This window comes from Bubalus kerabau, chromosome 3 (genome assembly GCF_029407905.1).
Source record: "Bubalus kerabau isolate K-KA32 ecotype Philippines breed swamp buffalo chromosome 3, PCC_UOA_SB_1v2, whole genome shotgun sequence".
In the NCBI taxonomy this organism is placed as follows: Eukaryota; Metazoa; Chordata; class Mammalia; order Artiodactyla; family Bovidae; genus Bubalus; species Bubalus kerabau.
The window spans coordinates 53,007,392-53,032,959 of record NC_073626.1 but is presented as its reverse complement, the minus strand read 5'-3'; the positions used below and the strand labels follow the sequence as shown (position 1 = coordinate 53,032,959).

The following is a 25,568-nucleotide window of genomic DNA, read 5'->3' as shown; positions in this document are numbered from 1 at the left end:
CAAACTGCCAAGGGCTACGGCAATGCGAGCTCTGTCAGAGGTAAGAAAAGAGCAATTGGTTGGATTCTTCAGCTGCTGCTTGGCCGCACAGCTTCTGCGCTGCATGGAGAGCATGAGGCTCCTTGTGGCCCTATTTTGGGTATGCAGCAACACGCACACAGAGTGTCTGTGTTCGCTTATGTACAGGCTTATGTACACTAGAGCTCACCTACAGAGCAAAGACATGTGGATGTGGTTTTGCCTTTCCCTATGAGTTTGGGTCTCTTACCTCGGCCCCAGCCCCAGGGAAACAGCCCCTGAGAAAATACTTACAATAAGTGTTTTGTCCATCAGCTGGAAAGCGAAGTTCACAGAATGCGTGTAAATGAAGCCTCCCTTGTGGAAGGAGAGGCAGCCAACTGGTGTGTGTTTGCAAGCATGTATTTGGAAGGAACGGGTTAGCTTCTACAATGGGAGACGTCCAGATCTGCTCAGAGGACCAAAACTCAGAGTCAGGGCTGAGCTCAGTGTCAGGGCCAAGCATCTCGCATGCCATCTGTGAACCTTGTAATGACATTCCTAGGTTATAGTGGCATTGCCCATGAAGGAGCAGGCTGCGGCACTGTGTCAGACATGTTTGGGCGCATTACTCTGGTCAGCTCCACTATTTCCTTTCATGTACATTTTGGTCTCTAGGCCCGGTATCAAGGGGTGCACACAGGGTGTTTTCTCGCAGGATCCAAGAATGTTCCAGACAGTCCTAGGCTCACTAGCTGTTGCTAGGTGGCACATTATGCTATACTTATTGTTAATGATAAAAATACTATTGGAGCTCTAATTATTTTTTTTCTTTTTACTTGCAATGCTAGTGATAGAACCAAAGGCTGCTATCTATATCAAACAAGAGAAACGTAAAGGAAACTAAACAATTTTATGGAATCACATTGCCGTGGTCCTATACAGTAAACTAGAAATTCAAGGGACATGATTTTTCTGAATGCAGGAGACTCCAGTTTCATTCCTGGGTCCGGAAGATTCCCTGGAGAAGGTACAAGCTACCACTCCAGTATTCTGGCCTAGAGAATGCCATGGGCTGTATAGTACATGGGGTCACAAAGAGTCAGGCACCACTGAGCCACTTTCACTTTCACATGTGGATATTATGTAAAAAAAAATGTGGTAACAGATCTAGAACATTTGGCAAGCTAACAAATGAGTAATCTAAATATGAATAATCAACTTTGTCCTGCATGGTGATTACTGTCTGGTATTTGCTTTGAGAGCAGTTGAACTCCTCATTATTAAAGAGAAATAATCCTTTCCTCTCTGAAGCATTTGTGGACCATTCAGTTGGGTGTGGTGAATAAAATACTTAAGGATCTACTACATAAAAATGCAATAGTCAAAGCACAATATTTTTTCGCTCCTTTTCTCAAAGGATGGAATATTTTGTATTTGCCCTGATTTTATGTCTTGACTTCATGTACCATTGTATAGTGACATTTTTAGTTGAAATACAGTAGGACTAAAAATATTGATAGAATACTAATAAATCATGTTGGTATGTGTGGTTGTCACATAGGATTCACAGGAGATTTAAAATCACAGTTGTCAACGTAAAGGATTCATGCTATTTAGCTTCTTCATGAATCTATACCACAAAGGAAGAGCTTTTCACAACATATTTCACTGAGGGAACTACAAGGATGATAGGCGTAATACTATGTGTCAACTCATGGATTTCTAAGCATTGCTCACAATACAGATCTGCTTTTCAACATCAGGGTTCTTTCAGTGTCCTTGAACAGCATTTGTTTTCCTGTTCAGTTCAGTTCAGTCGCTCGGTCGTGTCCGACTCTTTGCGACCCCCATTGAACCGCAGCACGCCAGACCTCCCTGTCCATCACCAACTCCCAGAGTTTACCCAAACTTGTGACCATTGGGTCGCTGATCCGCTGTCGTCCCCTTCTCCTCCTGTCTTCAATCTTTCCCAACATCAGGGTCTTTTCAAATGAGTCAGCTCTCCAAAAACTGGAGTTTCAGCTTCACCATCAGTCCTTCTGATGAACACCCAGAACGGATTTCCTTTAGGATGGACTGGTTGGATTTCCTTGCAACCCAAGGGACTCTCAAGAGTTTTCTCCAACACCACAGTTCGAAAGCATCCATTCTTCTGTGCTCAGCTTTCTTTATAGTTCACCTATATATTCTGTATACAGAAGAAGAACACTCATGAGTATAAAACTTGTTCACATAAAACGAGTGTATGAATTGTTATCTTCCCGACCCAGGGATCAAACCCACATCACTTCCATATCCTGCGCTGGTAGGCAGAGTATTTACTGACCGTGCCGCCAAGGAATCGATACACATTTCAAGAACCACTGCCATCAGCTTCTCCTGTTCATGACCGAGGTAGGAGAAAGAACGCTGGAAGAAGTACCATAAGCATATTATTTAGTCAAGGAACTGTTGTTATGCTGGGTACTCCAGTTATTACTGGGACAAGTCGGTTCCTCCAATGATGATGGGTATACCTGAAAAATTCTTACAAATTCATGGGATGCAATGTCTATATGATCAATGTGTTCATCTTATGCTACTGCTTCAGGTAGACCTGCTTCAGCATGAAGGACTGCACTTGAAGGGATGCCTACTATTCCAGCTCAAGCAACAGATACTGACGTGCAGATCACTGTCCTTTGTTGAACAGGATCAGCAGTTTGTCAACATAGGTAACACGCCAGAGCAAGCCTTGGGATGCAACTCTGAAAACAGGCTAGGCCCTCTTTTTCCCAAGCCCTGCGATAAAATATGAATCCAAAAAAGAAAAATAGCAACGATTTTGTCAGGACTTCCTCACTTTTGCGTTCTGGATGGCAGGAAGCACACACTGAGGCCAGATGACTGCAGGATTTAATTGTGAGCTAACATTGGCTGGGGTGGAAGCTCATCACTCTAGGAAGAATGTGGCTAAACTAAACCGTTTGACTTTCATTCACTTCATGTGCATAGAGTTCCATAATCCTTCGTTAAGGAATTCAGTAAGTTGTACTTCCTTACCCCTTCACCATCTCTTGGTTTAGACGAATGTAAGTTCCTAGTCCAGCACTTATTTATACAACGAGTGTTACAGGTAGTAGTAGTGCATAAATGATGATGAGCAATGACAGGAAGTTTATTTCTTCTCTGTTCGAATTCTCTATTTTTATACAACCAAGCAGTGAAATATACTTACGAATGTGAATATTTTAGTGGTGTGTAGAAATACACAGTGTTGGCACAATAATTATCAAGGTATTGTGTCTTTTTCATATATTCCTTTGGAGATTCTGTTCCATTATACGTATCATAGGATATTCAATACAGTTTCTGAAACTATAGAGTAGGTCCTTGTGGTTTCTTTTATACGTAGTACTATGTAGTTGTTAATACTTCAAACAAAAACTGGTACACAAATATTCATAGCAACTTTATTCACAATAGCCCAAAGGTAGAACCCATTCAAGTGTCCATCGGTGGGTGAATGAATATGCATCACAGGGTATATTCAAAAGCTTGAACAGTATTCTACCATACAAAAAGATAAACTGAAATGGTTCTGCCACTGCGCAAGACACTACAGAAATTACTCCAAAACTAACACATGGAACAAACAGATATTTCAATTCTAATTCATGCTATGTACCCAAAGGGTTTGGAAAAGGGGCTGAAAAAATGCATATTGCTGCAGTCATAGTCACAACAGCGTGATTCACACTGGCCAACAAACGGAGGCAATCTAAGTGTCCATGGACAGCCAGTTCCATAAACAAACTGTGGTAGACACACAATGGAATCTGATTCGGCCCTTCAAAGTCGGTAATTCTGACAATGCCACAATGTGGACGAACCTTATGGTCATTATATTACGTGAAATAAACCAGACCAAAAAAGGAGAAACGTTCCGTGATTCCACTAGTATGAAATATCCAAACAAGTCAAGTCCAAAGCCAGAAAAACAGAAAGTGATTCCCAGGGATCCAAGACAGTTCATGTTTCAGAGAACCCGCCCAGTTTCCCTTGGGGAAACTGACTTCTCATGACATCTCCAAAACCGATTATACAAATAATTGGAAGTCATATCCAGTCAAATGAATGTAGATATAATTTTACAATGTATACCAACCTCACTCAAACGTCTCAACAGACAAAAGGCAAAATTGTATCTATGGTACCTCAGCTTTGCTTAAAACTGTATCTACAGTACCTTAGTTCTGCTTATGAAATTTAATAATAAAAAAAAAACACACTAAAGTCTATCCAAAAACGGACATAAAAATTATAACATGAACTTTAAAACATTATAAATTTAAACTGTGAAAAACCTTTTTCACACAACTTAAACGCAAGCCACAGAAAAATGTATTGACAAAATACATATATGATAAAGGATCGTACTCCAAATATACCAAAATATCTGGAACAAACAACATCATTAAAAGTGTGTAAATCTGAACTCCTGGTCAAATGAAAGATACAGATAGTAAATCAGCATATCAAAAATACTCAAAATCATATGTCATTAGGAAATTACAAGGTAAAACAGCAGTGAAGTAGCACTGCACACCTATTAGATCCAGTAAGCTCAAAAATGGGGGAGGGGGCGCAGGGCTTCTCTGGTGGCTCAGTGGTAAAGAATCTGCGTGACGATGCAAGACACTCAAGTTCGATCCCTTACCCAGGAAGATCCCACGTGCCAGAGAAACTTAGCTGGATTTTTCCACAGCTAAACAAGGCTCACCTGTGACCTGAACACTACACGCCTAGCACTTACTAAACAGCTTTGAAAAAGTGTCCAGACAAAAAGTATCACACAATTACACACAGCTCTACTTCTAACAGCTAAAGACTTTCAAATATCAGGATGTCTTCGGGCGATGACTGTGTAAGCAAATTGGGATACATCCAAAGTGAAGGGAAGCAAATGCTACCCCAAAATATACCACTTCAGCATGAAAATTAGTTGGACCTAATTAACTTTCTTTTTTTTAAGAGGACACATGCTCATCTCTCACACCCACGTTCAAGATGGCTCTTCTGTGAGTCACATTTACAAGAGAAATCTCATTTCAAAGGAATCCTCGGCATATACCAGATAGAAGGATGACAGTCTTGTGAAACCCCTTTTTTTTAAATCAATAGGAAAACCTAAGATGTAAATCTGTAGAACGACCATATCCTTCCTTTCCTTTGGTTTTATTTTTATTAATATTGATTTTTTTTTTTTTTTTTTGTATTTGGCTGCACCAGATCGACCTTCATTGAAGCCAGCCAGATACTTAGGTAAAGGATGCAACTCTGCGTTGTGGCATGGGAGATCTAGTTCTCGGAAAAGGGATTGAACCTGGGTCACCTTCTTTGGGAGTGTCTAGTCTTAGCTACTGGACCACCAGGAAGCCCCTGGTTTGGTTTTAGATGAAGATGGTATCTAACGTGATATCTTGGGCCATTTCAGTCACTGACTCAGTTTCCTGAGTTTCTTCAAAGCACGCACGAGGTACACATAATAAACCGGTGTGCAAAACAAGGAAAGGGAGTTCATACTACAACACTGTATGCTTACAAATAGCTAAATGGTAAATGGCATGTTATTTATTTTTAATTACTATGGAGAAAAAAAAGAATGCAGGATTCACACGGTTTATAACATGAATAAACATTAAAACCATCTTTAGCGAAAAATATCCATATAGAAAAGGCCACACAGATCCCATATTCACCGTCTGCTCTAAGTCCATCAAGTTTGTCCAAATCAACGTACATCTCCATAGCATTCCTAAAAAAAGGGGGGGGTGGGTGGGAAGAAAAGATATATTCATAAAATTGAACAATTGCTGAAAGGGAAGTGGGGCTGTGGATTACATTATAATGCAGAAACCAAATGATGTCCTGATTTTGGAGATTATGTGGAGGTTCTGCAGGAGAATGCACCCACTTTGGATAAAACACATAGAGTGATTTAGATGATGTGGCAAATGCGAGCACTTTTTCCCTTTGCTAGGAGTTTTCTGTACATTTTACCCAGAAAGGAAATTATGTTTCAAAACAAACAAGTCGATACCATAAAAGAAAATCGAATTAGACAGGCAGAAAATTTTCTATAGAGTTCAGACTTACACAGGCGAAGTTCAAGGGAAGCTGTGATGCTCCACTGTCCTTGTAGGAGTCCACATGGAATGAAGAAGTACTGTGGGAACTCTATTAGTAACCACTGTGCCTTGGGTCTGCAGAACAAACAGATTTTGCAAATAAAATGTTCCCCATAACTTCACAAAAAGTTGTTAGACTACATTCAGTAAAGTTGAATAATTTTCGATCAATTTACAATCATAGAAACTACTACAACTTACAATCCCAATCAATATATAAAAATCACTTGCATTTCTATAAACTAATAACAAACAGAAACAAACATTAAGAAAATCTCACTTATAATTGCACCCAAAAGAATAAAACATCTAGCAACAAACTTAATCAAGGACATAAAAGACCAGTAGTCAGAAAACTAGAAAGCACTGATAAAGAAACCAAAGAAAACACAAATAAACAGAAAACGACACCACGCTCAAACACTGGAACAAGAGGAATTCAAATGCCCATTTCAAACAAAGCCATCAACAAATACACTGACTGCCATCACAAAATGATATTCAATGGCCTTTTCACAGAAACAGAAATACTCCTACTAGTAGGCTGCTAATATTGAACAGGACCTTAAAGGGCCAAGAAGACTCTGAGAAAGAAGATCACTGCTGGAGATATCTTCCTCTCCGACTTCAAACTACAGCACGGCCCTGTAGTAACCACCACAGTGAGGAACTGGCAGGAACACAGACACAGGGACTCCAGGAAAGAAGAGAGAGCCCAGGAGTGAACCCACATGGACGTGGTCAGTTCATGAAAATCAAAGGAATGAGCCAAGAGGAAAGGACACTCTTCTGAAGAAACAGGGACAGGAAAACTGGCCAACTACTCAGAAGAACATCTGCGAAGGTCATCCTCTAGGCCATCGAACAGAAATCGAACTGAAAACCTGCCATTTGTACATGGAGCTCTCCCCACCCACCCCCCCACCCCCCGCGTGCTCTGAGATGGACCTCCGGTCAGCGCTCAGCTGGACACAGGAAACATCTACTTCGTCCTCATTTTCCCCTCTTGCAGCGTCTCCCTGCTGGCGGGCACTGAGGCAACCCCTCTCCTCTCAGCTGGGATTCAGCCCCATAACCCCGGAGCCCGAGTCCTGAGGGTCCTGAGGAGACAGAGCTCCCACCAGGGAAGAGCGGGCAGCCCCATGCTCACAGACCTCAGAGGGCTCACCCACAAGCAGCTCTGCTGTGAGCATTCAGACTGGAAGCCCAAACTGAAATGGAGCACAATGGCTCCATGACCCTCCTCAAAACACGGCTAAGCAACAGTCAGAGCCTGGATGGAATGCAGCCATAAAAAGGAACATATTTGAGTCCGCTCTAAGGAAGGGGATGAACCGAGAGCGGATTAAACAGGCAAGTCAGTCAGAAAGAGGAAAACATGGAATCGAGAAGGATGGGTCTGACGAATCTGTTCACATAGCAGCACCGGAGATGCAGACATAGAGGACAGACTTACGGACCAGGGTGGGGAATGGAGAGAGCAACATGGATGCATGTACACCAACATTTGTAAGTAGACAACCAGTGGGATTTGCTGTTAGGACTCAGGGAACTCAAACTGGGGCTCTGTAATAACCTAGAGAGGTGGGGATGGATGGGATGTGGGAGGGAGTTTCCAGAGTGAGGGGACACAAGTACGTCTATGGTTCATTCACGTGGATGTATGACAAATCAAACCGATATTGTAAAGCAGTGATCAATCAACTAGAAATAAATAACTGTTTATTAAAAAAAATGAAATGAACAGAAGCACAAACTTTGCAACTAACACCGGAATTCCATTTAAAAAACTATACAATTTGAGAAAACAACAAAAGCTCTACATGACTTTTGGTCTGGTGATGAGTTCTAACACACAACAAAAAAGCCAAATTACCAAATAGGAATACACATTATTTCAAATATTGACTTTTACAATTTTATACATTGACTGTGTGAAGGACCTTATTCCAGAGAACCAAAAGACACTCTGTTAACTGAACCAGTGACCACCCAACCTTCCAGGCAAAATAGAAGAGAAAACACCTGCATGAGTCATCTTACCACAGGAGGTCCTGGTAAGGAACAAGGAACTAACAAGCTCCCACCAACCAGGATTCTGCACAGGTCAGCAAGAGGTCAGCAAGAGACGGGAGAGACTGCAGACCAGAGGTCTAGCAACTTCCATCTAGCAACAAAACACAGCATAGTTAAAATTATTTCAATGTTACAAAAATAAATAAATAAATTAATTAATTAAAGGACAGAAATTCTTTGAACACATGACTGAGATTAGGGGTGAGGCAGTACATGTATGTGCCTGGAAAATCTTAAAGTATGAGAAAGTAAAGAAATTAAAGACAACTATCAAGCTGTCCAAACTGATAAAAATGAATGATTACAGAGTTTTATCTGTATATATTAGCCGATAATGCTCTGAAAAGGAATTAAAAAAAATTCTCTTTCAATAATGTCAACATGAATAAAATACATTGCCATGGATGTAACGAGAATAACAAGACTGGCACACTGGAAAGTATACACCCTGGCTGAAAAATATCCTGAATATACGGACAGATATTCCATAATGATGGAAAAACAAGATGGCAACACCATGGAATGAATCTTCAATCTGAAATGAAGATTCGATATGATTTGATCGCTCAGAGCTTTTGTCTCATCAATTGTTATTAAAGTATAAAAGAGATAGAGAAAGCTGCTGACTTAGACTTGAGGCGGGGTGTACGCCCTGCTGGGCTCTAGCCAGATATTCTACAGGCACTAGCAGTCAGCTAAGGAAAGAAAGGCACTGTCTCAGGGATTGGCACCAGGCCCCTCCCCCACGACATGCCTTGAGGTCACATTGGCAGCAGGTGAGTCATCCGGGGCCAAAAACTGATTGACATGAATTGTGAAGAAAGGCAGTATTCCAGGCAAATTTATCATTTCCTTAACATAGATGAGGAGAACAAGGTAGGAGGAAAACATACTGTTTTGTTCAAGTCGCTTCTGAGCCTACTGGGGGAACCGACCTGAAGCCAGAGTCTAGCACAAAACATAGGATATTTACATCGCTTGAGACAAACATTTACTTAGGAACAAATGCATTGCTTAGCTCAAGGTTTGTCTGTGAAATGCTTACACATCAGAAGATGACGCCAAGCTGGGTTTCCACACACAAGAACATGCATGCAAAGGACAAGCCTACACAGCCCATCTGCCCCCATCCCCCACAGCCAGCAGCATTTCCAAGTGACCTCCTAAGGCCTTCCCTAAACTACAGGGGCACTTCTGGGTTTCCTGTTTGCCTCACTTCGAACACATTTCTTAAAAAAATAAAACAAAACAAAATTCTCACACTTCTTGATAGAATGCCACAGTGGAAGGAAAACAGGCCTTCAATATTTAAACCTCCCTGTGCCAAACACTTGGAGCTTGCTTTTGTTTTGTTTTGTTTGAATTACACCACCACATAATTTAAACTTTTTACACATTCTAATTATTCATTTCCAAAACACCAAATTTTTATTGCACAACGTCCCTATGAAAAGGCCCACTTAGCAGGACAGCCACAGATTCTGCCATGAAAGGGCAGCAAGGTGCCCTCCCCCCTTCTTTGCTGCCTGGGCGGCCACCAGGGTTTGAAATCCATGCACCCTACTAAGTTTCTAGGGTGCAATTCGCGGACCCTTCCCTTTCCCATCCCAGCAGGTGCTCCAGGGCCCGCTGGCCTACAAAGTGCCAGAAGCAGGGCTGGGCCAGCCGGCCAGGGTTCATGGTTCTGTCCCTTGGACTTGCAGCGGACACAAGGCTGCTTGGGAAAACCGCGCAGACTCAGAGATTTTTCAGCAGATGGGTGGAGCGGTAAAGGCCTTGACCCCAAAGGTGAGGCCTTTCTGCGACCGCCAGGTTGGGGAGCTCCGAGAATGTGCCAGCAGAGGGCGGAATACGTGGTTCTCCGCTCCACGCAGTCCCAGTGCCCTGACCTGTGGTCCGCACCCCTCCGCTGCGCCCACTGGATGCAGATCCTTGGGGACCCAGGAGCTCACGAAATGGGCGTGCCCAGCCGCAAAGGCCACCCCCGAGAGCACAACTGGGAAGCCCTCCCCACCCCCGCCAGGAGCCGACCCCCGCCGCGATCGGACCCCCCCCCCCCCCGCCCCCCCCCCCCCCCCCCCCCCCCGCCTCATGCCGCCAGGGTTAGCCCCGCCCCTGCCGCGCTCCCGGCGGGTTCCCAGCCGCATTGGCGACCCCAGGTACACAATTGAGACCGACCCCCAACCCACAGCGATCTGAATCTCGACCCGCGCAGCCCGGGTTTAACCAGCCCCGGGTGCGCTCCCGGCGCTTTTCAGGCCGCAGTGGCCACCTCCGAGAGCACAACTGGGAAGCCCTCCCCCAGCCCCGCCAGGAGCCCACCACCTCCCCGCGCCATCCAGGTTCGCCCCGCCCCTGCCGTGCTCCCGGTTCCTTCCCAGCCGCAGTGGGGACCCCCGAGAGCACAACTGGGACCGCCCCCCATCCCCGCCACGACCCGATTCCCAACCGGCGCCGCCCGGGTTCGCCCCGCCCCTGGCGCGCTGCCCACCTTCACCAGGGGCTCCCGGTGAGCCCTGCCCCCACGCCCGGTGCCAAGAGAGGCTCTCGGACCTCGCTACTGCCGCCAGGTCAAACACGAGGACAATACATCCACCCCACAGAGACAATCCAAGCTGTCTATGATTTAGGGATCCAACGAGGACTACAGAAAGGCAAGATGGCCTGACCTAGGAGGGCCATGATATTCTATAGAACCAGGCAAAGTTGGTTACCAAGGAAACTTTTTCCTTGGAACCCGGAAACCTGGTTCTTTGCATATGCAATGACCAACAATTAGCTTGTTACCCAAGCCTGCCTCGCTGCCAGCCCCACCCCCCCTCCCCACTCCCCAGAAGACCGGCTCAAAGAAATATTTTAAATCTCAGGCGGAAAACTGGAAGATGTCTTGTCTGTCTCTCTGGATTTAGGTATGTGTCAGTGTGAGCCTTGTGGTTTTTGATAATATTGCTCAAGTTCTGAGTTCTGATTTCAATGGTCTCAAGACAAGGCAGCCCTTCCAAATCAAACTCCTGGGAATACAAGAAAACATTGACCTAAATGGAAGTCAGAGTCCCGTGAGCTGGGAACTAGTCAATAGGAAATAGCTAGTGTTTTTGGTTTTGCTCCTCCACTCTAGACATGCCTAAGAGTCGACAACATTAAGCACAACCTGTTCATAGTGCCTAGGTTTCTTTTGAGGTAAAAATTGCTCTATTGTTATACCCGCCACAAGCTCGTTCGTCAGCAAGAAAGTACCTGGAAACGACAACAACAAAAGTAAAAAATGTAAATGTGATATGAGCTTTTAGACAAACCCTTAACAATAATTATACTCTAAAATATCTGCCTCTCATAGTCTTGATTGAAGGCAGAGGAGAAGGGGACGACAGAGGATAAGATGGTTGGATGGCATCACTGACTCGATGGACATGAGTTTGAGCAAGCCCCTGGAGTTGGTGACGGACACGGAAGCCTGGCGTCCTGCAGGCCACGGGGTCCCAAAGAGGCAGACACGACTGAGCAACTGAACTGAACTGAACTGACAAACGTTTCTCCAGGTGTTTTGGTTCCCCGAGTTTCTATCCTTGTGCTAAACTAAGTGACGCCAGTGTATTGAATAGCTAGGTCATTTCCAAAGAAATGAAAGTTCTGAAACACTCACGACTTGAAAGGACCTCCCTTTTACACAGAAACAAAAGAGATTTTTGACTCTCCATGAATAGTGTCTGGCACCATCCTGACATGTTAAATGTAAGAAAGCAATTGTTTTGTTTTGTTCTGTTCTGTTCTTGTTGGTGGGGGGTGGCGCGCTATATCGAATGCCAATAGAAAAGTCAGTTCTTGGTTGCTGAAGGGAAATGCATGACTTGTTATTACACGAAGGTATGTGGAATGCAATGGCACTTGAGGAAGGAAAACGAAGTAGTTCTGTCTTCCAGGTGGCAGTTTCAGGATGGGGGAAGCAAAGGAATGGGTACAGAATGGGATAAGGAGGTTGTAGGGAAAGTGGACCCCCAGGAAAGAGTTCTGTGCCCAGCACGAGTTTTCTTGAGAGGTTGAACTGCCTTTGCTAATGGAGTTTCAGTTTCTTTACCTCTTAAGTGATGATCTCTTCTAGGTGGACCTAGGACAGAAATCTTTGGTTAGCTTTGGCTACGTGGAGAAGTAGTGTTTCACGGTGACATATGTGATCCTACCTGACTGTTCGCAACCCTTTTGATATCGATGCACTGCTTCTGCTGCTGCTGCCGCCGCCGCCGCCGCCGCCGCCGCCACTGCTGCTAAGTCGTTTCAGTCGTGTCCGACTCTGTGCGACCCCGTAGACGGCAGCCCACCAGGCCCCGCAGTCCCTGGGGTTCTCTAGGCAAGAACACTGGAGTGGGTGGCCATTTCCTCCTCCCATGCATGAAAGTGAAAAGTGAACGTGAAGTCGCTCAGTGGTGTCCGACTCTTAGCGACCCCATGGACTGCAGCCTACCAGGCTCCTCCGTCCATGGGATTTTCCACGCAAGAGTACTGGAGTGGGGTGCCATTGCCTTCTCCCATATCTATGCGCAAGCCTGCCTAAATCACTGACTTCTAGCTAGCTTTGGGATGCCAATGACCATCCACCCTTACCAGGCAACAGAGAAGAGAAACCACTTACCACAGGAGGTCCTGGTAAAGGAACAAGGAACTAACAAGCTCCCACCAACCAGGATTCTGCAGAGGTCAACAAGAGGTCAGGAAGAGATGGCAGACTGCAGTCCAGAGGTCCTAGCGACTTCCATCTTGCAGCAGAGACCCAGCATAGTCCAAACGAATTCAATGTTGCAACAAATAAATAAACAAATAAAAGGACAGAAGTTCTTTGCACACATGACTGAGATTAGGGGTGAGGCAGTACATGTACGTGCCCGGAAAATCTTAAAGTATAAGAAAGGAAAGAAATTAAAGACAACTCTCAAGCTGTCCAAACTGATAAAAACGAATGATTACACAGTTTTATCTGTATACATTAGCAGATAATAATCTGAAAAGGAAATTAAAAAAATTCCCTTTCAATAATGTCAACATGAATACAACACTTTGCCATGGATGTACTGACGATGACAAGACTGGCACGCTGGAAGTTATACACCCTGGCTGAAAACTGTCCTGAATACATGGACAGATATTCCATAACGATGGAGAGACTTAGGATGGCAATCCCATGGAATGCATCTTCAATCTGAAATGAAGATTCGATATGATTTGATCGCTCAGAGCTTTTGTGCCATCAACTGTTATTAAAGTATGAAAGAGATAGAGAAAGCTGCTGACTTAGACTTGAGGCGGGGTGTACGCCCTGCTGGGCTCTAGCCAGATATTCTACAGGCACTAGCAGTCAGCTAAGGAAAGAAAGGCACCGTCTCAGGGAACGGCACCAGGCCCCTCCTCCACGACATGCCTTGAGGTCACATTGGCAGCAGGTGAGTCATCCGGGGCCAAAAACTGATTGACATGAATCTTGAAGAAAGGCAGTATTCCAGGCAAATATAGCATTTCCTTAACATAGATGAGGAGAACAAGGTACGAGGAAAACATACTGTTTTGTTCAAGTCGCTTCTGAGCCTTTTGGGGGAACCGACCTGAAGCCAGAATCGAGCGGAAATCCATAGGATATTTACATCGCTTAAGACAAACATTTCCTTAGGAAAAAACGCATTGCTTAGCTCAAGGTTTGTCTGCGAAATGCTTACACATCAGGAGATGGCTCCGAGTGGGGTTTCCACACACAAGAACATGCATGCAAAGGACAAGCCTGCACAGCCCATCTGCCCCCCTCCCCCACAGCCAGCAGCATTTCCAAGTGACCTCCTAAGGCTTTCCCCAAACTACAGGGGCACCTCTGGGTTTCCTGTTTCCCTCACTTCGAACACTTTTCTTTAAAAAAAAAAAAAAAAATCCCGCACACTTCTTGATAGAATGCCACAGTGGAAGGAAAACAGGCCTTCAATATTTAAACCTCCCTGTGCCAAACACTTGGAGCTTGGTTTGGTTTGGTTTTGTGTTGAATTACACCACCACATAATTTAAACTTTTTACACGTTCTAGTTATTCAGTTCCAAAACACCAAACTTTTATTGCACAAGGTCCCCATGAAAAGGCCCACGCAGCAGGACAGCCACAGATTCTGCCATGAAAGGGCAGCAAGGTGCCCTCCCCCCTTCTTTGCTGCCTGGGCGGCCACCAGGGTTTGAAATCCATGCACCCTACTAAGTTTCTAGGGTGCAATTCGTGGACCCTTCCCTTTCCCATCCCAGCAGGTGCTCCAGGGCCCGCTGGCCTACAAAGCGCCAGAAGCAGGGCTGGGCCAGCCGGCCAGAGTTCAGGGTTCTGTCCCTTGGACTTCCAGCGGACACTAGGCTGCTTGGGAAAACCGCGCAGACTCGGAGATTTTTCAGCAGAGGGGTGGAGGGGTAAAGGCCTTGACCCCAAAGGCGAGGCCTTTCTGCGACCGCCAGGTGGGGGAGCTCCGAGAATGTGCCAACAGAGGGCGGAATACGTGGTTCCCCGCTCCACGCAGTCCCAGTGCCCTGACCTGTGGTCCGCACCCGTCCGCTGCGCCCACTGGATGCCGATCCTTGAGGACCCAGGAGCGCACGAAATGGGCGTGCCCAGCCGCAATGGCGACCCCGAGAGCACAAGTGGGAAGCCCTGCCCCACCCCCGCCAGGAGCCGACCCCCGCCGCGACCGGACCCCACCCTTCTCCCCGCGCCGCCAGGGTTCTCCCCGCCCCTGCCGCGCTTCCGGCGGGTTCCCAGCAGCAGTGGCCACCCCCGGGAGCACAACTGGGACCGATCCCCCACCCACAGCCATCGGAATCTCGACCCGCGCGGCCCGGGTTTACCCCGCCCCGGGCGCGCTCCCGGCGCGTTTCCAGCCGCAGTGGCCACCTCCGAGAGCACAACTGGGAAGGCCTCCCCCACCCCCGCCAGGAGCCGACCCCCGCCCCGCGCTCCCGGTGCTTTCCCAGCTGCAGTGGGGACCCCCGAGAGCACAACTGGGACCGCCCCCCACCCCCGCCACGACCCGATTCCCGACCCGCGCCGCCCGGGTTCGCCCGGCCCCTGGCGGCTGCCCACCTTCACCGGGGGCTCCCGGTGAGCCCCGCCCCCACGCCCCCGCGCCCGGTTCCAGCAGAGGCTCTCGGACCTCGCTACTGCCGCCAGGTCAAACACGAGGACAATACATCCACCCCACAGAGACAATCCAAGCTGTCTATGATTTAGGGATCCAACGAGGACTACAGAAAGGCAAGATGGCCTGACCTAGGAGGGCCATGATATTCTATAGAACCAGGCAAAGTTGGTTACCAAGGAAACTTTTTTCCTTGGAACCCGGAAACCTGGTTCTTTGCATATGCAATGACCAACAATTAGCTTGTTACCCAAGCCTGCCTCGCTGCCAGCCCCACCCCCCTCCCCACTCCCCAGAAGACCGGCTCAAAGAAATATTTTAAATCTCAGGCGGAAAACTGGAAGATGTCTTGTCTGTCTCTCTGGATTTAGGTATGTGTCAGTGTGAGCCTTGTGGTTTTTGATAATATTGCTCAAGTTCTGAGTTCTGATTTCAATGGTCTCAAGACAAGGCAGCCCTTCCAAATCAAACTCCTGGGAATCCAAGAAAACATTGACCTAAATGGAAGTCAGAGTCCCGTGAGCTGGGAACTAGTCAATAGGAAATAGCTAGTGTTTTTGGTTTTGCTCCTCCACTCTAGACATGTCTAAGAGTCGACAACATTAAGCACAACCTGTTTATAGTGCCTAGGTTTCTTTTGAGGTAAAAATTGCTCTATTGTTATACCCGTCACAAGCTCGTTAGTCAGCAAGAAAGTACCTGGAAACGACAACAACAAAAGTAAAAAATGTAAATGTGATATGAGGTTTTAGACAAACCCTTAACAATAATTATACTCTAAAATATCTGCCTCTCATAGTCTTGATTGAAGGCAGAGGAGAAGGGGACGACAGAGGATAAGATGGTTGGATGGCATCACTGACTCGATGGACATGAGTTTGAGCAAGCCCCTGGAGTTGGTGACAGACACGGAAGCCTGGCGTCCTGAAGGCCACGGGGTCCCAAAGAGGCAGACACGACTGAGCAACTGAACTGAACTGAACTGACAAACGTTTCTCCAGGTGTTTTGGTTCCCCGAGTTTCTATCCTTGTGCTAAACTAAGTGACGCCAGTGTATTGAATAGCTAGGTCATTTCCAAAGAAATGAAAGTTCTGAAACACTCACGACTTGAAAGGACCTCCCTTTTACACAGAAACAAAAGAGATTTTTGACTCTGCATGAATAGTGACTGGCACCATCCTTACATATTAAATGTAAGAAAGCAATTTTTTTGTTTTGTTTTGTTTTGTTCTGTTCTTGCATGAAGCAGGGTGGGCGCTATTATCACTGATAGGTATCTTCACCAATCTATCGAATGCCAATATAAGAGTCAGTTCTTGGTTGCTGAAGGGAAATGTATGACTTGTTATTACAAGAAGGTATGAAATGCAATCACACTTTAAGAAGGAAAACGAAGTAATTCTGTCTTACAGGTGGTAGTTTCAGGATGGGAGAAGCAAAGGAATGGGTACAGAATGGGATAAGGAGGTTGCAGGGAAAGTAGACCCCCCAGAAAAGAGTTTTGTGCCTAGCACAAGTTTTCTTGAGATGTTGAACTGCGTTTGCTAATGGAGTTTAAGTTTCTTTAGCTCTTAAGTGATCTCTTCTAGGTTGACCTAGAACAGAAATCTTTTGTTAGCTTTGGCTAAGAGGAGAAGTATTGTTTCACGGTGACACATGTGATCCTACCTGACTGTTCTCATCCCCTTTGATATCTATGCACTGCTGCTGTTGCTGCTGCAGCTGCTAAGTGGTTCAGTTCAGGCCTACCCTGTGCCACGCCATAGATGGCAGCCCACCAGGCCCCGCAGTCCCTGGGGTTCTCTAGGCAAGAACACTGGAGTAGGTTGCCATTTCCTCCTCCTATGCATGAAAGTGAAAAGTGAAAGTGAAGTTGCTCAGTCGTGTCCGACTCTTAGCGACCCCATGGACTGCAGCCTACCAGGCTCTTCCGTCCTTGGGATTTTCCAGGAGTGGGGTGCCATTACCTTCTCCCATATCTATGTGCAATCCTGCCTAAATAATTGACTTCTAGCCAACTTTGGGATGCCCATGACCACCCACCCTTACCAGGCAACAGAGAAGAGAAAACACTTACCACAGGAGGTTCTGATAAGGAACAAGGAACTAACAAGCTCCCACCTACCAGGTTTCTGCAGATGCCAACAAGAGGTCAGCAAGAGATGAGAGACTGCAGTCTAGAGGTCCTAGCTTCTTCCATCTAGCAACAAACACCCAGCATAGTCAAAACGATTTCAATGCTAAAGAATAAATAAATAAATAAATAAAAGGACCGAAGTTCTTTTAACACATGTCTGAATTTAGGGGTGAGGCATTACATATATGTCCCAGGATAATCTTAAATTATCAGAAAGAAAAGAAATTAAAGACAACTATCAAGATGTCCAAACTGATAAAAATGAATGATTACACACTTTTATCTGTATACATTAGCAGATAATAATCTGAAAAGGAATTAAAAAAAAATTCCCTTTCAATAATATCAACATGAATAAAACACTTTGCCATGGATGTAACGAGGATGACAAGACTGGCACACTGGAAATTATACACCCTGGCTGAAAACTATCCTGAATACATGGACAGATATTCCATAACGATGGAAAGACTTAAGATGGCAATACCATGGAATGCATCTTCAATCTGAAATGAAGATTCGATAAGATTTGATCGCTCAGAGCTTTTGTGTCATCAAGTGTTATTAAAGTATTAAAGAGATAGAGAAAGCTGCTGACTTAGACTCCAGGCGGGGTGGGGCGGGTAGTAAGAGTACCCCCTGCTGGTCTTTAGCCAGATATTCTACAGGCACTAGCAGTCAGCTAAGGAAAGAAAGGCACTGTCTCAGGGAATGGCACCAGGCCCCTCCCCCACGACATGCCTTGAGGTCACATTGGCAGCAGGTGAGTCATCCGGGGCCAAACACTGATTGACATGAATCTTGAAGAAAGGCAGTATTCCAGGCAAATATAGCATTTCCTTAACATAGATGAGGAGAACAAGGTAGGAGGAAAACATACTGTTTTGTTCAAGTCGCTTCTGAGCCTTTTGGGGGAACCGACCTGAAGCCAGAGTCTAGCGGAAATACATAGGATATTTACATCGCTTAAGACAAACATTTCCTTAGGAAAAAATGCATTGCTTAGCTCAAGGTTTGTCTGAGAAATTCTTACACATTAGTAGATGGCTCCAAGCTGGGTTTCCACACACAAGAACATGCATGCAAAGGACAAGCCTGCACAGCCCATCTGCCCCCCTCCCCCACAGCCAGCAGCATTTCCAAGTGACCTCCTAAGGCCTTCCCCAAACTACAGGGGCACCTCTGGGTTTCCTGTTTCCCTCACTTCAAACACTTTTCTTAAAAAAAAAAAAAAAATCCCGCGCACTCCTTGATAGAATGCCACAGTGGAAGGAAAACAGGCCTTCAATATTTAAGCCTCCATTTGCACAACACTTGGAGCTTGGTTTGGTTTTGTTTTGTTTTTTAATTACACCACCACATAATTTAAAGTTTTTACACGTTCTAATTATTCAGTTCCAAAACACCAAACTTTTATTGCACAGGGTCCTCATGAAAAGGCCCACGCAGCTGGACAACCACAGATTCTGCCATGAAATTGCAGTAAGGTGCCCTCCCCCCTTCTTTGCTGCCTGGGCGGCCACCAGGGTTTGAAATCCATGCACCCTACTAAGTTTCTAGGGTGCAATCCGTGGACCCTTCCCTTTCCCATCCCAGCAGGTGCTCCAGGGCCCGCTGGCCTACAAAGTGCCAGAAGCAGGGCTGGGCCAGCCGGCCAGAGTTCAGTGTTCTGTCCCTTGGACTTCCAGCGGACACTAGGCTGCTTGGAAAAACCGCGTGACTCTGAGATTTCTCAGCAGAGGGGTGGAGCGGTAAAGGCCTTGACCCCAAAGGCAAGGCCTTTCTGCGACCGCCAGGTTGGTGAGCTCCGAGAATGTGCCAACAGACGGCGGAATACTTGGTTCCCTGCTTACCTGTGGTCCGCAGCCCTCTACTGCACCCACGGGATGGCGATCCTTGGGGACCTAGGAGCTGACGAAATGGGCGTTCCCAGCCGCAGTTGCGACCCCCGAGAGCACAACTGGGAACCCCTCCCCATCCCCGCCACGATCGGACCCCCGCCCCGTGCCGCCAGGGTTAGCCCCGCCCCTTCCGCGCTTCCGGCGCGTTCCCAGCCGCAGTGGCGACCCCCAGGAGCACAACTGGGACCGACCCCCACCCAAAGCCATCGGAATCTCGACCCGCGCAGCCCGAGTTTACCCCGTCCCGGGTGCGCTCCCGGCGCGTTTTCAGCCTCAGTGTCCACCTCCGAAAGCACAACTGGGAAGCCCGCCCCCACCCCGGCCAGGAGCCGACCCCCGCCCCGCGCCGCCCGCGTTCGCCCCGCCCCTGCCGCGCTCTCCGTACCTTCCCAGCTTCTAGCGTTCACGCCCGGGTAGGAGCAGGATGTAGGAGTATGGGAGATGTGTCTGGAGCCTGACAGTCTCAGCTCCGCTCTGGCCTGCCCTTTGGACCTAGGAGCCAGGCCAACTTGCAGAGGGCTTATTGCCCTATTGTATGCAAACTACCAAGGCCTACCGCAAGGAGAGCTGTGACGGAGGGAAGGGAAGTGCCCCAGGCTGCGTTCCCAAGCTGTTGCTTGGCAACACAGACTCAGCGCTAAACGGAGGGAATCAGGGTCCTAGTGCCCCTGCTTGGGGAGGGAGCTCCACAGCCAGAGTGTTCCTCCGTTTGTGCCCAGAAAGCGCCTTACAGACTGGGCTTCCCTGGAGCTCAGCTCCAGAGCAGAGTCGTGTGCATGTGGTTTGGGGCCTTCCCCTGTGCCTTTGGGCTCCCTAGCACAGTCCCAACGCAGGGGAACCAGCCCCTGAGCAGAGAGCTCCAGGCAGTGCTCTGTGCCCAGGATTGGAAGCCCACTCCCAGCACGCGGGAGAATAGAGTCAGGCCGCCGTCGGGTGCTTGCCAGCCTGTATTGGGAAGGACCGAATGAGCTTCCACTCCGGCTGAGCTCCAGATCTGCTTCCAGGCGCGATATCGCAGAGCCCCGACCAAGAGGCTGCTCTGCCTGGGCGAGCCTCGCCAAACCCTTCCCAGCTTCTAGCTTTCGCGCAGGGGAAGGAACAGACGGCGGAAGTGGGGGAGACGTCACTGGCGGGCGCCTTTCTGGCCTCAGCTCCGCTCTTCCCTTCCCTTTGCACTTATGATCCATGCCTCCTTGCAGAGGGCTTAGGGCCCGAAGGAGAGCTCTGTCAGAGGGAAGGGAAGCGCCCCAGGCTGCATTCCCAAGCTGTTGCTTAGCCGCCCAGACTCAGCGCTGCACAGCGGGAATCAGGCTCTCTGTGCCCGCAGCTTCACACACAGGTGTGTCTCCGTAGGAATCAAGAAAGTTCCTGACAGAGTGAGGTTAACTAGAGCTATACTAAAGAGCAAAGGCTTGTCCATGTGGTCTTGCTTTCCCCTGTGCCTTTGGGTCTCCGGGCTCAGCCCCAGCTCCGTGGAAACAACCCCTGGGAAAATATCTTCAAGATCCGCTTTTCCCGGTGTCTGGGAACCGGGGTTCATAGGAGGAGAGAAAAGCACGCCTCCATCGGGAACGAAAAGGCAGCCAACCTGCCTGTGTTTTGAAGCCTCTATTTGGAAGGAATGGGTTAGCTTCTCCTAAAGGAGACCTCCAGATCTGCTCAGAAGTCGGTAATTCCAGAGGCAGGGTGCTGGTTCCTGACTGCGCTTTGCCAGCCTTGCAAAGATATTCCTAGATTCTAGAGTTATTTTCCATGAAGGAGCAGGCTTCGGGAATGTGTTAGAGGGGACTGGCTCCTTATTGGCTTCAGCTCAGCTATTGCCTTTCCATTCAAACTAGGACAAGGGCCTACTTTATGAAGGGTAAAGGTCTTCTTCTTTGCAAACTGCCAAGGGCTACAGCAATGAGACCTCTGTCAAGGTGAGGGAAGCCTAAGAGGATGGATTCTCAAGCAGGTGCTTTGCAACAAAGCATCAGCACCCCACGGAGAGAATCAAGCTCCCTGTGCCCCAATGTTGGGAGTGTAGCTTCACACACAGAGTTGTCTCTATAGGAGCCAAGAATTTTCCTGAGAGATTAGGTTCACTAAACCTCTCCTACAGAGCATAGACCTGTCCATGTGGTTTTGCCTTCCCCTGTGAACTGGGTCCCCAAGGTCCGCCACACCTCCAGGGAAACTGTGCCTGAGAAAAGATCTCCAGGAACCGCTTCGCTGAGGCTGGGAAACGCTGTTCACAGGAAGTAAGGCAAGCGAATCTCCTGCAGAGAAAAAGAGGCCTTACTGTCCCTGGAGGAGCAGGCTGCCAGAGTGTGTGAAACCTGACTGTTGCCTTACTGGCCTCAGCACCGCCATTGCCTGTTCATCCGAGCTAGGACCCAGGCCTACTTGGAAAAGCGTTTGGGTGCGGATTTCTAAAAAGTGCCAAGGGCTACAGCAGTGAGAATTCTCTCAGCGGTAAGGGAGAGCATTTTATGGATTCTCAAGCTGTTTTCTGAACGACAGGGTCAAAATGAACTGAGAGAATCAGGCTCTCTGTGCCCCTATGTTGGGTACGCAGCTTCACACACAGAGGTGTCCCTATAGGAGCCAAGAATGTTCCTGAGAGATGAGGTTCACTAGAGGACTGCTACAGAGCATAGACCTGTCCATGTGGTCTTGCCTTCCCCTGTGCCTTTGGGTCTCCGGGCTCGGCCCCAGCTCCGTGGAATCAACCCCTGAGAAAATATCTTCAAGATCCACTTTTCTCAGAGGCTGGGAACTGGGGTTCATAGGAGGAGAGAAAAGCAAGCCTCCTTCGGGAACGAAAAGGCAGCCAACCTGCCTGTGTTTTGAAGCCTCTATTTGGAAGGAATGGGTTAGCTTCTCCTAAAGGAGACCTCCAGATCTGCTCAGAAGTCGGTAATTCCAAAGGCAGGGTGCTGGTTCCTGACTGCCCTTTGCCAGCCTTGCAAAGACATTCCTAGATTCTAGAGTTATATTCCATGAAGGAGCAGGCTTCGGGAATGTGTTAGAGGGGACTGGCTCCTTATTGGCTTCAGCTCAGCTATTGCCTTTCCATTCAAACTAGGACAAGGGCCTACTTTATGAAGGGTAAAGGTCTTCTTCTTTGCAAACTGCCAAGGGCTACAGCAATGAGACCTCTATCAAGGCAAGGGAAGCCTAAGCGGATGGATTCTCAAGCAGGTGCTTTACTACAAAGCATCAGCACCCCACGGAGAGAATCAAGCTCCCTGTGCCCCAATGTTGGGAGTGTAGCTTCACACACAGAGTTGTCTCTATAGGAGCCAAGAATTTTCCTGAGAGATTAGGTTCACTAAACCTCTCCTACAGAGCATAGACCTGTCCATGTGGTTTTGCCTTCCCCTGTGAACTGGGTCCCCAAGGTCCGCCACACCTCCAGGGAAACTGTCCCTGAGAAAAGATCTCCAGGAACCGCTTCGCTGAGGCTGGGAAACGCTGTTCACAGGAAGTAAGGCAAGCGAATCTCCTGCAGAGAAAAAAGAGGCCTTACTGTCCCTGGAGGAGCAGGCTGCCAGAGTGTGTGAAACCTGACTGTTGCCTTACTGGCCTCAGCTCCGCCATTGCCTGTTCATCCGAGCTAGGACCCAGGCCTACTTGGAAAAGCGTTTGGGTGCGGATTTCTAAAAAGTGCCAAGGGCTACAGCAGTGAGAATTCTCTCAGCGGTAAGGGAGAGCATTTTATGGATTCTCAAGCTGTTTTCTGAACGACAGGGTCAAAATGAACTGAGAGAATCAGGCTCTCTGTGCCCCTATGTTGGGTACGCAGCTTCACACACAGAGTTGTCTCTATAGGAGCCAAGAATTTTCCTGAGAGATTAGGTTCACTAAACCTCTCCTACAGAGCATAGACCTGTCCATGTGGTTTTGCCTTCCCCTGTGAACTGGGTCCCCAAGGTCCGCCACACCTCCGGGGAAACTGTCCCTGAGAAAAGATCTCCAGGAACCGCTTCGCTGAGGCTGGGAAACGCTGTTCACAGGAAGTAAGGCAAGCGAATCTCCTGCAGAGAAAAAGAGGCCTTACTGTCCTTGGAGGAGCAGGCTGCCAGAGTGTGTGAAACCTGACTGTTGCCTTACTGGCCTCAGTTCCACCATTGCCTGTTCCTCCGAACTAGGACCCAGGCCTACTTGGAAAAGCGTTTGGGTGCGGATTTCTAAAAAGTGCCAAGGGCTACAGCAGTGAGAATTCTCTCAGCGGTAAGGGAGAGTATTGTATGGATTCTCAAGCTGTTTTCTCAATGACAGCGTCAAAATAAACAGAGAGAATCAGGCTCTCTGTGCCCCTATGTTGGGTACGCAGCTTCACACACAGAGGTGTCTCTATAGGAGCCAAGAATGTTCCTGAGAGATGAGGTTCACTAGAGGTCTGCTACAGAGCATAGACCTGTCCATATGGTTTTGCCTTGCCCTGTGAGTTGGGTCCCCGAGGTCCGCCCCAGCTCAGGGGAAGGAGCCCCTGAGAAAAGTTCTCCAGGGACCGCTATTCCCCCAGGCTGGCAAACGCAGTTCACAGGAGGTAACGCAAGCGAGCCTCCTGCAAGGCACAACAGGCCTTAGTGTCCCTGGACGATCAGGCTGCCAGAGTGTGTGAGACCTGACTGGTGCCTTACTGGCCTCAGCTCCGCCATTGCATGTTCCTCCGAACTAGGACCCAGGCCTACTAGGAGAAGGGTTTGGGTATGGATTTCTAAATACTGCCAAGGGGTATAGCAATGAGAACTGTGTCACGGGTAAGGAAGAGCATTGTATGGATTTTCAAGCTGTTGTTTGAACGACAGCTTCAAAGCTGCACAGAGAGAATCAGACTCTGTGTCTCCATGTTCGGTACACAGCTTCACAGACAGGGGTGTCTCCATAGGAAACAAGAAGGTTCCTGACAGAGTGAGGTTCACTAGAGCTCTCCTAGAGAGCAAAGCCTTGTCCATGTGGTTTTTCTTCCCCTGTGCATTTGGGGCTCCAGGCTCGGCCCCAGCTCCGTGGAAACAACCCCTGAGAAAAGATCTTCAAGATCTGCTTTTCCCAGAGGCTGGGATGTGGGGTTCATAGGAGGCGGGAAAAGCAGGCCTCCTTCAGAGAGCAAGAGGCAGCCAAGCGGCCTGCGCTTGAAAGCCTCTATTTGGAAGAATGGGTTAGCTTCCCCTAAGGGAGACCTCCAGATCTGCTCAGAAGTCGGTAATTCCAGAGGCAGTGTGCAGGGTCCTGACTGCCCTTTGCCAGCCTTGCAAAAACATTCGTAGATTCTACCGTTATCTTCCTGAAGAAGCAGGCTTCGGGAATATGTCAGACTTGACTGGCGCCTTATTGGCCTCAGCTCAGCTAATGCCTTTCCATTCAAACTAGGACAAGGCCCTACTTTATGAAGGGTAAGGGTCTTCTTCTTTCCAAACTGCTGAGGGCTACAGCAATGAGACCTCCGTAAATGCGAGGGAAGCGTAAGCAGATGGATTCTCAAGAAGGTTCTTTGCCACCAAGCATCAGCACCCCACGGAGAGAATCAGGCTCCCTTTGCCCCCATGTGGGGTGTGTAGCTTCACACACAGTGGTGTCTCTACAGGACCCAAGAATGTTCCTGAGAGATGAGGCTCACAAGAGCTCTCCTACAGAGTGCTCACCTGTACATGTGGTTTCGCCTTCCCCTGTGAGTTGGGTCCCCGAGGTCCGCCCCAGCTCCGGGAAAACAGCCCCTGAGAAAAGATCTCCAGGAACCGCTTTTCGCCCAGGCTGGGAAAAGCTGTTCACAGGAAGTAAGGCAAGTGAGCCTCCTGCAGAGAAAAAGAAGCCTTACTGTCCATGGAGGAGCAGGCTGCCAGAGTGTGTGAAAACTGACTGGTGCCATACTGGTCTCAGCTCCGCCATTGCTTGTTCCTCCGAACTGGGACTCAGGCCTACTTGGAGAAGGGTTTAGGTGCAGATTTCTACAAACTGCCAAGGGCTACTGCAATGAGAACTCTTTCAGAGGTAAGGGCGAGAATTGTATGGATTCTCAAGCTGTTTTCTGAACGACAGCATTAAACCTGCACAGAGAGAATCAGGCTCTCTGCCGCCATGTTGGGTACGCAGTTTCACACACAGAGGTGTCCCCATAGGAGCCAAGAACGTTCGTAAAAGACTGAGGTTCACT

At 47.9% G+C, this 25,568-nt stretch overlaps 1 long non-coding RNA gene across 18 annotated transcripts; it reads right to left on the bottom strand.

The window, feature by feature from the left end:
• Positions 1 to 3,442: 3,442 nt before the first annotated feature.
• Positions 3,443 to 20,415, bottom strand: LOC129646103 (uncharacterized). Of its 18 annotated transcripts, none has more exons than XR_008711695.1 (8): positions 19,815 to 20,415; positions 19,382 to 19,439; positions 17,517 to 17,631; positions 12,874 to 12,929; positions 12,425 to 12,587; positions 8,214 to 8,337; positions 6,139 to 6,245; positions 3,443 to 5,797 (listed from the first exon to the last, which is right to left on the bottom strand). It is a non-coding gene; the product is annotated as an uncharacterized LOC129646103 (long non-coding RNA). The 18 variants fall into 18 exon arrangements; XR_008711699.1 differs by having other exon boundaries at positions 17,517 to 17,591; positions 19,815 to 20,414; XR_008711701.1 differs by lacking the exon at positions 19,815 to 20,415 and adding an exon at positions 19,668 to 19,735.
• Between the last annotated feature and the right edge of the window lie 5,153 nt (positions 20,416 to 25,568).